This window comes from Lactuca serriola, chromosome 2 (assembly GCF_051521515.1).
Source record: "Lactuca serriola cultivar US96UC23 chromosome 2, Lser_US96UC23_V15, whole genome shotgun sequence".
Taxonomy (NCBI): Eukaryota; Viridiplantae; Streptophyta; class Magnoliopsida; order Asterales; family Asteraceae; genus Lactuca; species Lactuca serriola.
In genome coordinates, this window is record NC_136409.1 from 132803335 (window position 1) to 132817561 (window position 14227).

A 14227-nucleotide genomic window follows, 5' to 3' on the forward strand; every position below is an offset into this window, starting at 1 on the left:
TGTAGGTAGTGTAGGCAAGAATATTTGTTCGTGTTTGTATATGGTGTAGATCTGAAACTAAGTTGCGCTATAGGTCATAAACATATTATGAAGAAGGTATGATAATATTTAGAGTGAAAAAAAGAAACTAACATTCCCTTTTTGCATTAGGTAACAAAAATATAGAAAAAAAATACTAAGATTGATATTTCAGGACACAAAATAACCTATCACTAGAGGATATTACAATATTTAAAATATTTCAAAAAAATGTAATCTTTTCTTTTCAATACTACTATCATAGGTTAAAACACATTTTCTGATGCTCTTGCTATAATCGATTGATTGCACTATGTAGCCTTATTCTCTATATTAGCTAGGAAGATTATTTCATTTGTTCGCTTATGATTTTTTTTTTTTTTTTTTGGTTCACCGATGACTTTTTTTCATGTCTCTATAACAAAGACATTTTCATCATTTGCTTGTCTAATTATAACATCTAACTTTAATTTCTAATTCTTCTTTTTTTTCTTTTTTTTAAACATTGTACTCTGAAAGTCCAATGGTTTAACAAAAAAAAAAAAAAAAAAAAAAACACATTAATAAAAACATCATGCCAAAAGGGTTAATAAAAACATCATTGAAATATCCCCAAATACTCTGGAAAAATCAAAGAAAAATGATCCTTATTATTATTATAAGTTTTTATTTTTAAATAAATTTATATATAATATATATTAAAAAAATAGACCTGTATAGCTATCCATTTTATCCCCTCAACCCCCCTCCCATGATAAAAACATGAAATAGGGCAAATATTCTGCTGGACAGTGATTAATTTACTAATATCAAACTTCAAATGAATGATAGTTGTATTAAACAATTTGAATACAAACTAACTTTCCTTTTTCGCATCATGTCACAAACAATTTGTAAAAAAAAAAAAACAAAGATGATGCTATTTATCGAGAATAAAAGAACGTAAGTATAACACTAGTTTGATTGGTTTGGATGCAAAACTTCATTGTTTTAATACAAAAGTAAATATATGATCTCTTTGTTTTTTATTGCATTATATGCGTTAGAGTTTACTCGATGGAACTTGATGGAGAAACTTATAAAGAGCTGCTCATAGTATTTTGAAGGGATAATGACTTGAAAGGGTAACGAACTTTTGATTTTTTTCACATTTAGTCACTAAACTTTTTTTCGTTATCTATTTGCCATTGAACTATTGAAACTGTTCACATTTTACCCTTACCGGTCATAAGGGTAAAACGTGAACAGTTTCAATAGTTTAGTGGCAAATAGATAACGAAAAAAAGTTTAGTGACTAAATATGAAAAAAATCAAAAGTTTGTTTCCCTCTAAAAAGTTTAATGACTAAATGTGAACAAACTTCCTCTTGTATTATGTTTTAGCAAATTATTTATTTTTGTTAAATTGTAGCAACATTTGTTGATGAAGAAATCTATGAAATAAAAAAAAAACCCATGAAAATATATTTAAAAAAAACAAAAAACCGAAATCGAAATAAAAAACCAATGGTTTGACATTTTCCAAAATAAAAAATCAAAATTTCTAATATGATTTTGGTTTTACAAAAAAAAATGAACCATTCTCACTGATATGAATTATGACCATTGGTTTGGCATGCGGAATTTGTGACATCCCATGAATACATAGTTACAACATTGTTTGAACTCGTAATTCATAGTAAGGGGTTAGAGTATCATCGCATGAATGCGTAGTTTCAACATCGCCTGAACTCGTAATTCATCAACTATAGGTTATGGGTCTGCTGGTGTTTCCACTGGGTTGTCTAGAATAGTCTGTGGTCCCCATCTATACTCTGGTAGATGACTACATCGCCACATTGCCGGTTAAGGTTATGATATCTCCTTTCATCCTACATCACCTATTCATCATCATATATTTACCTAATTATCATCACCTATCTCTCATCATTTCATTTTATCACACACCAACTATTTCATCTACCCATGTTTCATCCGCAACATATTTGTAGATATAAAATAAATATACCGTTTAAATCTTTTAAAACATGTATAAAATCGTTCATCCAACATAAACAGCAAGTATTCAAATAATATGCACACATAGCACGTAATTTATATAAAATACTTCATATCTATGTGTAAGATGAAAGTAACTATATATACCATAAAAATCCCATAAATGCTTCCTAACTTCAAACCCCAAGGTTTACTCTACTAAAGCTTCATATTCTCGGCTCTCTGGACCTAGAAGGGTCCAGATTCCTAACTTCAAACCCAAGGTTTACTCTACTAAAGCTTCATATTCTCGGCTCTTTGGACCTAGAAGGGTCCAGATCTATAACACAAACTTGCAAGAGGGGTTTGAGGCATTCAAAACCCCAAACATGAAGTGATTCAAGCCCTAACCCCAAAATGGAATCTACACAATAGGGAAGGAAAGGGGTTCATTTTTGTACCTCAGAATGAAGCTCCTTGCTTGAATAACTCAGAACAATAACCTTCCTTGGTCCCTCTTGCTGGAACTCTTCTCCTTTCTTGCAAAATCACACCAAAAAGCTCAAGATAGCTCTTCCTCTCATTCTACACACTCAAGCTCACTAGGGTTCTCACTTATGGGAAAGGTAGTTGCAATTGAAGGCCATAAGTGCCTTTAAATATGGCTCGAGCCCAAAGATTCAGGGTTTCTGCCAACAGTGCGGACTCGTCGAGTCGCCTCACCGACTCGTCGAGTCCATTCATTAATCCCAGTCATCAGTCGCAACCTTACTCGATGAGTTGAGGCATCAACTCGTCGAGTCTCTCTTCTTAACTCAAAAGCAAAATACTTAAATTATGATACTTGGAAATCCGGATGTTACATTTTGTTTTTTTTATTTCATAGATTTCTTCATCAACAAATGTTGCTACAATTAAACAAAAATAAATAATTTGCTAAAACATAATACAATAGGAAGTTTGTTCATATTTAGTCATTGAACTTTTTAGAGGGAAACGAACTTTCGATTTTGTTCACATTTAGTCACTAAACTTTTTCTCGTTATCTATTTGCCACTAAACTATTGAAACTGTTCACATTTTACCCTTATGACCGGTAACAGCCGGTCATAAGGGTAAAATGTGAACATTTTCAATAGTTCAATGGCAAATACATAACGAAAAAAAGTTTAGTGACTAAATGTGAATAAAGTCAAAAGTTCGTTACCCTTTCAAGTCATTTTCCCTATTTTGAATAAGCGATTGTGAATCCGCGTGTATTAGGTAACCCAACATTTTATATATTCCATAAAAATTAAAATTCTTGTAGTTTGTCACTTTTCACATAGATAACGACACCCCAAACAAATAGATGTCAAACGTTTCTCATTCCCATCTTCATCAAGAACCAAATCTTGACTTCATAAAAGTTTAATGGTTGTATACTTGTATACAAATATAGCTTTTGATTTATTTTATAGACTAATTTCAAAAATACCCCATGTGCTTTATCAAATATTGCAATTTTAGTCCAAGTTTTTGATCTATACGACTATCGTCCCTATGTTTTTCAAAATTTGTACAATTGGTCCATGACACTATAACAACAACTACATTACCCTAGTCTCATACAATTATACAAATGGGGTGAAGGGGAGATAAGATGGCTGGCAACTCCCACCGTAAGATTGAGAGACTGCTTTCATAGAGACATTCAAGAAAAAAAATTAAAAATGTAAATACAAATAAATATAGAAAAAATTATAATTCTGTCTAAAGTGACGGATCATAATTGAATGTAGAAGGGTATATGACTAAATGAATAGACCAACAAACGAAAATCAAAATATATGCATGAAGAGGGGGGAGTGTAAGCAGTTAAAACATGAATAAGTAAGTAGTGGGAACATATATATATATATATATATATATATATATATATATATATATATATATATATATATATATATATATATAAAGCCAAAACTACTCCACTACACTAATTGTAAGCCTCCATAAATTCCTATCTGATGTCATGTTCTCGGTAAGGTCTAATTCCTTAAAGTCTAACTTTACGCTATCTTCTCACTTCCTTTATGGTTGTCCTCTCCTCCTCACACCCTCAATAGTAATCATCTCCACCCTCCTAACAACAATAGTGATTTGTCTTCTATAGGCATGACGAAACCACCTCAATCTTCCTTCCCTTAATTTCTCGATGATTGGCGCCACACCCAACAAGTTTCTAATAGACATGTTCGATATCATGTCTAATAATGTTCTAATACATTTCCATTGCAACATTCTCATTTCTGCAACCTCCATCTTCCTCTCAAGTTCCTTCTTAATTGGCCAACATTCAGATCCATACAACAATGTTGACCTTATCGTCGCCCTATAAATTTCCCATTTAGTTTTAACGGAACCTTCTTATCACACAAAATTGTTGTTTGCCCTCCAATTTAACCATACCACCCTTATACGGTGTGTAATCCATCCCCAACACTCATTTCCTTACTAATCATAGACCCCAAGTAATTGAAACTCTCCTTTCGGTGTAAAACATTCTCTTTTTGGTGTAAAACATGCTCATCAACACATACTTCTATTTCTTCACCACTTTGATCCCACTGAAGTTGTGACATAGATATTTTGTTTTAGTAGTTCTGATACGTAACCATTCTTCTTTCAAAGATGCCTTCCATGTAGCCAACCTAGAATTCAATTTTGTTATAGACTTAGCCACTAAAATTATGTCGTCGACAAAAAGCATGCACCATAACGTCGTCTAAATTTGGGCTATTAAAAGGGAGCATGATACAAATTTGGACCAAAATACCTTCATGAAGTCAACTTTATACATGACTTGGAACTCGATACAAAAACCTAACCTTTGTAACGTCTTGAATTTTCAAGGCAAAATTTTCATTTTTATTATTTAAATATATCAGAGTATGACTACATTCTGTGGAACCATGTTTTGAATACACATGTGTACAGTCGAGCCCTATTCTTCTTACAAATCGTTTGAAGTTCATGAAAATATTTATATTCAAATGGGTAAGCACAAAGCTTAGTGAGTTCTCTAAAATACCATCTCCCACAATACATATATAATCATATATAATGCATATATATAATGACCTTCAACATAAAGTTGGTCCGCCCTTCGCCTTCAACACGAAGTTGGTCCGCTATTTTTGCATATAGCGTATAATTGGTCAAAACTTTGGCATTTAGCATAATGTTAGTCCGCCCGAGTCTATTGGCCTTTAGTACGAGACTAGTCTGCCCTCAAATTCATACATAATATATTAACATATGTATGGCATACCGACAGTTCAACATATAGGTAAACCAACTAAACTATCCTAATTACATACTACATGACAACTATATCCTAACATACAGAGGATATTTACTGGAGCATATAATATAGTGAGAAAACTCACTTTGACAATGACTAGGAAGATTGACAGATGTTTAGCCTTTCTACTAATGATCTGACTGAAGGATAGTGTGTCAAATAAGTATTAACCTATAATACTTTAAACTATTAATCTCTATGATAATCTGGTAATGAAAACTAGATATTTCACTAATCCTAATGAATATTGGGAGCTCTAATAGATAAGGATTAACTAGGCCGGATAGTTGGGAGGCATCACCATTTCGATATATAGTCTTTTTGAAATTCAAAAACCAAACGGTGTGACCATTCTAGACACCTCTACCGTAACTAGATCAATTAGTATAATGACTTAAAATTACTGGTAAATCTTATTTATAGGTTCATAATAACGAATTATGACTATAAATATAAGTTACAATGAAAGCAAAAGAGAGTAGCTTAACTTATAGTGGTTTTGCAAAAAACCAGAAATTATGCAGACAAAACTCCGAAACCGAAAGCTTCTATTTTTCGAACTCCAAGAGCTCCCAGGCTTTTACTAACTATCCTAAAATCTTAATAAAATTTATATAATAAAGAATAATATCAGCTCTAAAGGTTTGCTTGAGAGGAAATGAAGGTTTGTGAGAAAATGAGGCCAATTTCGTAGCAATTTATAGGAATTCAGGAAGGGTTACCCCCTGCGTAATAAAGTGTTACACCCTATGTAATAAAGTGTTATGCCATGCGTAATAATGATGCATTTGGTGCTAACACATGTCGAAAAAGTGGTGGTCCACGCCCCACCTTTCTAGAAACCTACACGTTGCCCCTTTTTGTGCGAGGTGCACTCGAGAAACTTCAAAAAATCGTAACCTGTTCATACGAACTTCGTTTTTTGATGTTCTTTATATCCACACATAGCTATCGATGAGATATACAATTTTCATTTAGATTTTGTCAGCTAACTCTCATTTTATTTTTTATTTATTGCTTTTAGAAGACTTAGACTGCTAATCTTCGTTTAAAATTCATATCTTTTGCATACAACGTCCGTTCTCGGTTGTCTTTATATCGACATACTCCTATTAGTGAGATCTTTAACTCTTGTTTAGATTTTTTGGCTAACAATTAACCAATTTAAATTTTGATTTTTGTGCTTGCACTATTGTAACTTCGAAAAATCATAACTTCCTCTCACAAAGTCAGGTTTGGATGTTCTCTATATGCACACTATCTGTTTAACAACAACTACAAATTTTGTTTAGATTGATTATGCTAATAGGAAACCTATCTAAAATTCAATTTTTATAATATGCAGGGCCATGTCAGTTCAATCGTGATATTTCGAAGAAGCATAATTTTTTCATACAAATATGGATTCAGGCGTTCTATATATCTACAAAAATAGTATTGCCGTTTCCTACATGTTAGCGATGATTAATTTGACTAAAAAGTAATATATCTACACTTCATTTATACAAACGACGGTTTGTAATGCATTTTATTGGAAATACGAAAATGGGGTGTTACAACTCTCCCCCACTTATAGAGATTTTGTCCCCTTAAATCCTACTCCTTGCGCTCATAGACGACTCCCTTATCGGAATTATCAAGATCAACTTATGATATTTCTTTCGTTGTTGTATCAAATTAGCCTATATGTATTCATTTAGCCGTAGAACTTCGTTTTCCACCCTAGACATACTTCCAAACTCGTTGTGAAATATTCCAAAACCGGGAACTCATCGGTCTATATTTCCAAAATTTACACGCTATGTTTAAGGATCGCTTTCAGACGTGAAATGTCGACTGGTTATGAGGTGGTTAACTATGGAATTTACCTATGAACATCCTAACATAATCCATTTTCAGGAACATCACTCTAAAAATATTATGGCCTATCCTTAAAAGTACATGAAGCTAGATTACAAACGACATTCGAACCTAGTTCAGGTGTTCTAACATCTTGAATTTTAACAAAAATTACTATAATGGGTTTACTGGCTTGAAAACACTTGAACTAATCCTATCATATTTTTGACATACTCATTATAAGGCTTTCTTATCTTCCAACCTGCTGGATTATAATGAATTCTAGGTTACCAATAACCTTCTCGTAAGGCTCTAACTATTCTTCCTATGTCAATGTGTAACTACTGGTCGACCAATTTGTTCTTATGTTTGATCATGATATGTCATAACCCTATCAACTATTGGGATTTTAATGCCAGATCGTTCTTGTCATCGTTCTTATTGGGGTTGAAGACTCACAATCAACCCTACGATGGTCTTAAAGACTAGCAACCATATTTGACTGTCCATAAAGGAACTCAATCTTCATCCTTCCTTGATATCCACCGATCTTTGTTTTCTAAACTTTTGAGACTACAATCAATTGGAGGTCCTTAATCTATACTGTCGAAACACAAAAGTCTATTCATTGTCCTAAATTATCCTACGAATGTTGAACCTTGATCCTAGTTTTATATTAATTCTTTCGCTTGTTGTCGAAAGGCATAGCTACACCAAATACGTAGCTTACCCCGAAGACCAATGATGCATAACTAAACCAAATACGCAGGTTACCCTGAAGACCAATGATGAATATGTAACTGCACTTGACAATCTATCTAACACTCCTCATAACTAAATAAACGTGATTATACTAATAGCTTATGATTCTTTTGTATTATTAATCGCCAACCGAAACCTTGCATCCTAAAAACTTGAACAACTCCTCGACAATATTCTACCGCCTTATTAGAATTCTAATCCTCTTAGGAAATCTTCAAATCTTTTCCTTGCAGATCTATCTCTTATTGAAATCTAGAGAATCTTTATAATTGAATCTCCAACAACTACTACTGCTTGCGCAGTTTAGCGCTGAGTCACTCCGAAAATTAAACCCTTGTTAATATATACTAGGGACTCTTAGTTAACCTTAACTGCTACTGATAACATTAAGACTGTTTGTTTGAACTTGGATCAACAACTTGATCAATCCTATTATGTATACTACTGAAACATATGCAACTTTTGAAAAGCTCTACCGCCTCTCATGGTCCTTCCTGAATCACCCTCTTCTAGACGTCTCTAAATGTGTATTTAGACGATGGCTTGAAATGTCCGTACTACAGAAATGCTTTATCTTTGACATCGATCCTATAGCTTTCATGCCTTGGCATAGGGAAATTACGTCCTTACTATGAGCTTAACTAAGCTTTCTAAGTCCGATATATTCATTGAGTACTTGACGCTTTCTATGGAAAACTACACCACTTATTGAATTCCTGATCCTCTGCTACGAGGATATATCCTTCGTCTGTGAAGGTACTAACCTAGATGGTTCTCTTGGCTATAACAGCCGCACATAGGAATTTGATAATTTCCTAAATCCTATCAGACGTTTTAAGAAAAAGGCTAACCTTTCCTCGAGAAATAAGAAACTCATAGCCTACGGGTATTCTAAGTTAAGACTTCCTTCTTCTATTACTCACTTAACGAAAAAGAGACTAACACCTTCCACCTACTCATTCTGCTACTCTCCTAGACCTTGACATCGAAATCGAACGTCGAACTACTTTTTGTTCTTTCTCATTAAGGGTTGGTTTTCTTCTACTTGGGTTAGACCCATCATCTGCTGCTACTCGTAACCAGCTGAAGTCTAGGTTGGCTTTGCCTATGTGACTTGTAGCTTCCTTTGACTTGAAGAAACTCAAAGTTTTCATTTCCAATGACCTTTGACATTCTCATCGGAGTACTACTAATTGTGCATGCCGTAAGTGGTATCCTTTCATAGCACGGCCAAAACAGGATAAGGTCATGTGAAGCACAACGGTGTCTAGTAATATACTAAGGCATACATATACGAAAAAAGATTTAATACGTATTAGACTTTTACAATTAATAATGACGATTGATGGGTTACATACTAATACCTACGTCAGAAAAGATAGACATAAAAACATACTATTAAAAATTTCTACCAGTGTCTCTCATTCTTCTTCGATAGGAAACATCACAACTTCTTCATTGGTTGTGGGTTCCATTTTTAATGAATGTAGAACTTCTTCCCCTTCCTACGTAACTGCAAGTTTCGGTGTCTGAATCATTCCTATTACTAACTATGTGTAATCAGCCCTAATGTGGCCATGCGGGTGACAATGATGGCATAAATCCACCTCTAGCGTGTAGTTTTGATGTTTATGCCATTTTTGTCTGCACCTTCCACACTTAATCCTGGGACGCGCCGACCTTCATCTGAATCTAGTGTTTGGCATATTACCATCAAGTTTCTTGGTTATTGTTGGCAAAGTTGGGTCTTGCTCCTATTTGCTCTTTCTTAGTTGTGTTCCTAGACCAAGCTCTCCTTCCTGAGTGGTCTTAACAACTTTCTTAACAATTCGACTAGCCATGATCCGTTACTTTTACTTGACAACCAACCTATCAGTGATCCGTCCCACAACACCAATTAATCTTCCAGTAAGGTTTGTGATACTTCAATAGCAGTCCAATGGTGAAGTGATGGCTTGTCTGACTGTAACGTCCCAAAACTTTATAACCAAAAATTTCATTTTTGAATTAATAAAACCATCAACCAAACATGTAGATGAAGCTATAAGGAAAAATCAGAGTATGTTATCAATCATCCAAAAGTACATCAGGATCAAATAAAGCGAAAAAACATGGTGTGCACGATGAGATCACCCCGAGCCCTTCCCCTTTGAACCGGAAGTACCTAAAATATAAACTAAAAACCGTAAGCATAATGCTTAGTGAGTATCCCCCCAAAATACCACATACCATACATACAATAGGCCCCGCCCGGTACAAATCTGTCAATAACATACGATGGGCCCCACCCAATTCACTCATCAGGCCTCACTTGTCATTGTGCCCCGCTCGTCACACATACAAATACATACAAACCCTACAAGAGTCACACAGACAACTTGAATTCTAATAACAATAATCTATGGGCCATTATTGGTGCCTTCAACCCGCTAAACACTATGTGAAGACTCACCTCGATCAGTTGATAAACAAATAAAACTCGGGCTGCTGAACTGTAAATCCCCACACTAAATCAAAAATAATAAAACCCTAATTAGTAATTAGGTTATTAACCAAAACCGAGAGTACAATTCCTTAATTCCGACTTCTCGGGTTAAAGACTGTTTTACCCTTCCCTTATTGGACCTAACCTATCACTGTCCAACCCAAACTAGCTGAAGGTCCAAAAGGCCCAAGAGACCAAAAGCCCACCATGGCCCAAAACGACATAAGATCTAATAATGGACCAACACCCTAAAGCCCAAAAAGGCTCCTTGGTGAATACGCTACGCGTACCACTAGTATGCACTACGTACTAGATCGCGACACAAGAATCAGGAACCTTGACGCGTACACTTGCATCGCCCGACGTACGCTCCATTCAGCCCAAAATGCTATTTAGCACTTAATACTTTAAGTCCAGACATCCAATTTGCAGATTTAGGTCTTGGGGAATATCTTAAATGATAAAGTCACCAACTTGATGCCTTTGCATAGCTCAAAGAGACTCAAGTCCGAAATTTAACATTCTACTTCCATCAAATGATCATTAACTCATACATGATTGATCTACAACCATCAAGATACAAACTTTACGATCTAGGAAAGTTAGAAACATCAAAAGGGAAAACTCAAATCTTATGGAGCAATATTTACTTACAATAACTCACTCATGGGACCAAAATGTGCTCAAAACTCAACTAGTCCTAGATCCAAGCATAGAATAGCCAAGGTCAGTACTTTATACCTCTCTAAAGCTGAAAATGATGGATGGACCCTGGATCTACAAGCTCCTACTTGATCAATGCTCCTCAACCAAGATTCTTCTTCTTCTTCAAGATACACCAACATACACCAAAACACATATAAAGATCAACTCTGCTTATAAATGGGTTAGGCTTTCGAGATAATACTCGCAAGGGGAAATGGAGGCTGATAAGGAGAGAAACTTGGGACATAAGGTGTTTAAATAGGGTGCAAACCCTAAAAATTAGGATTTCACCTGACTCACGTACGCCCAACGTACTAGGGGGTTAACCTCGTGTCAAGCACTCTTCGAAGTACGCCCAACGTACCTTATGTAAGCCGAACATATGAGGTCCTTAAGCCAAAATAAAAGAGAAATAAATAGCTAAATAATTTACCTGACATATCGGGTGGTACAACTCTCCCCACTTGAATCATACTTCATCCTTGAAGTCTTCCTCAGCAAACAACTCTGGGTAATGCTCTCTCATCTTCTCCTCATGCTCCCATGTCCATTCTGACCCCTTTTGGTGCTGCTACTACACCTTTACCAATTCCACAACCTTGTTTGGAAGAGTCTTCATATTTTTGTCGACCTGAATATCCTCCAACGGGACCACCGTGGTATTGTCAACCAAACATTTCCGCAGCTGAAAGACATGAAACGTGTTGTGAATCTGACTGAGCTCCTCGGGCAGATCCAAATGATTTGAAACCCTACCCACCAGGGCTAAAATCCTAAAAGGACTAATATATCTGAGGCCCAACTTGACCCACTCCATGAATCGGATGCACCTTTCCAAGGTGACACCTTCAGAAGCACCATGTACCCAACTTGGAATTCTAAGTTTGACCAACGTTTATCGACATAGCTCTTATGTCGATTATGTGATGTCTAAAGGTTGTTGCGATCCTGCTAAATCAGTTTCATCATCTTAAGTACCACTTCTGTACTTCCCATCACCTGCTGGCCAACCTAACCCCAACATATCGAGATCCTATAGTTCCTCCCATAGGGCATATCGAAAGGATGTCAATCAATACTGGCGTGATAACTATTATTATATGAAAGCTCTGCCAAAGGAAGAAACATATCCCAACTCCCACCAAAATCCAATACACATACCCGAAGCATGTCCTCTAAAGTGTTGAATTGTCCTCCCACTCTGATCATTAGTCTTCAGGTGGAAAGTCGTGCTGAAATACAGACGAGTACCCAACTCCTCATGAAATATCTTCTATAACCTGGAAGTAAACTGAACATCCCTATTTGAAACAACTGAAACCGGCACCACATGTCGTGCCATAACCTCCCGAATGTAGATTTATGACAACTTCTCTGAAAAGATACTCTCATGAATCGGGATAAAATGTGCGCTCTTGGTCAATTGATCCATGATGACCCATATCGAATCCACTATGCGCGCCGTCCGTGATTACTTCGTAATGAAGTCCATCATGATCTCTTTCCATTTCTAAACGGGAATACCTAACGACTCCATTTTTTGTGAAGTCGTTGGTATTCAACCTTGACTTTCGTGCAAGTCAAACACCTTTCCACATACCAGGCTACATCCCATGTCATGCAGGGCCACCAATAATCAGGCTGGAGATCTCTATACATATTTTTTGTTTCGAGATAAATACATAACCTCGACTTGTGCACCTTCTCCATCAAAACCTTACATGCACCACCCCAATATGGAACTCACACCCTCCGAGGAAGAGTCAGTAAGCCCCGACTATCATAATCGAATGAGGACACCTAACCCGCTATAGCTCGCTCTTTCGGTGCTCCTCTTTCATAGTCTCAACCCGTGCTTACCGCATCTGCTCCAGAAGTGGAGTAATCACGATCATCCTCAGACACACATAAATAATCAGAGTGGTAGCCTCCTTGTGTATGAGATCATTGGCCACCACATTAGCCTTCCTCGGGTGGTAAAGGATCTCATAATCATAATCCTTCACCACATCCAACCACCTACGCTGCCTTATGTTTAAATTCGAGTAATCCATCAGGTACCTCAAGCTCTTATGATCCATGTAAATGGTACAACGAAACCCATAAAGGTAATGTCGCCAATTATGAAGGCTGAAAACTGCAACCCCTAACTCCAAGTCATGTGTAGGGTAGTTCGCCTCATGAGGCTTTAGCTTCCTCGAAGCGTATGCAATCACATGACCCTGTTGCATTAAGACTGCACTGAAACCCTTGATCGGCGCGTCACAGTATACCACAAAGTCCTTAACAACCTCTGGCAGGGTTAGACTTGGTGCTTTAGGCAACCTCTGTCTCAAAGTCTCAAAAGTTGCTTGCTGCTCAGCCCCCCAACGAAAGGTGACAGTCTTCTTCGTCAACTGGGTGAAAGGGACCGCTATCTTGGAGAAATCATAATTGAATATCAAATAGTAACCTACCAACCCAAGGAAACTCCAAATCTCGGATGAAGACCTCAGAACCACCCACCTCATCACTACTTCAACTTTGGCTATATCGACCAGGATACCAATTTATTTGACAAGGTGTCCCAGAAACTACACCTCATGCAACAAAACTCACACTTGGAGAATTTTGCATACAACTTCTCCCTCCTCAAGGTCTCCAACACCTCTCTTAGATGCTCCTCATGTTGTTCTTGAGTCTTAGAATAGACCCATTTGTCATCAATAAACACAATCACATACCGATCCATCATAGGCATGCATACACGGTTCATGAGATCCATGAACACTGCTAGAGCATTGGTGAGCCCGAAGGTCATCACCACAAACTCGTAATGAAGATAACAAGTTCGGAAAGCCGTCTCTTGCATGTCCTCCTCTCTGACTCTCATCTGACGATAAACCGAACATGGACCAATCTTGGAGGACAAAGATGCTCCCTAAAGTTAGTCAAACAAATCGTTGATCCTTGAGAGTGGATAATGTTTCTTCTCTATTAGTTTATTCCTCTCCTGGAAGTTGATACACATCTGATGCGACCCGTCCTTCTTTTTCACAAACAAGATCGACTCTCCCCATGGTGAACTATTTGACTGAATGAAACCCTTTTCCAACA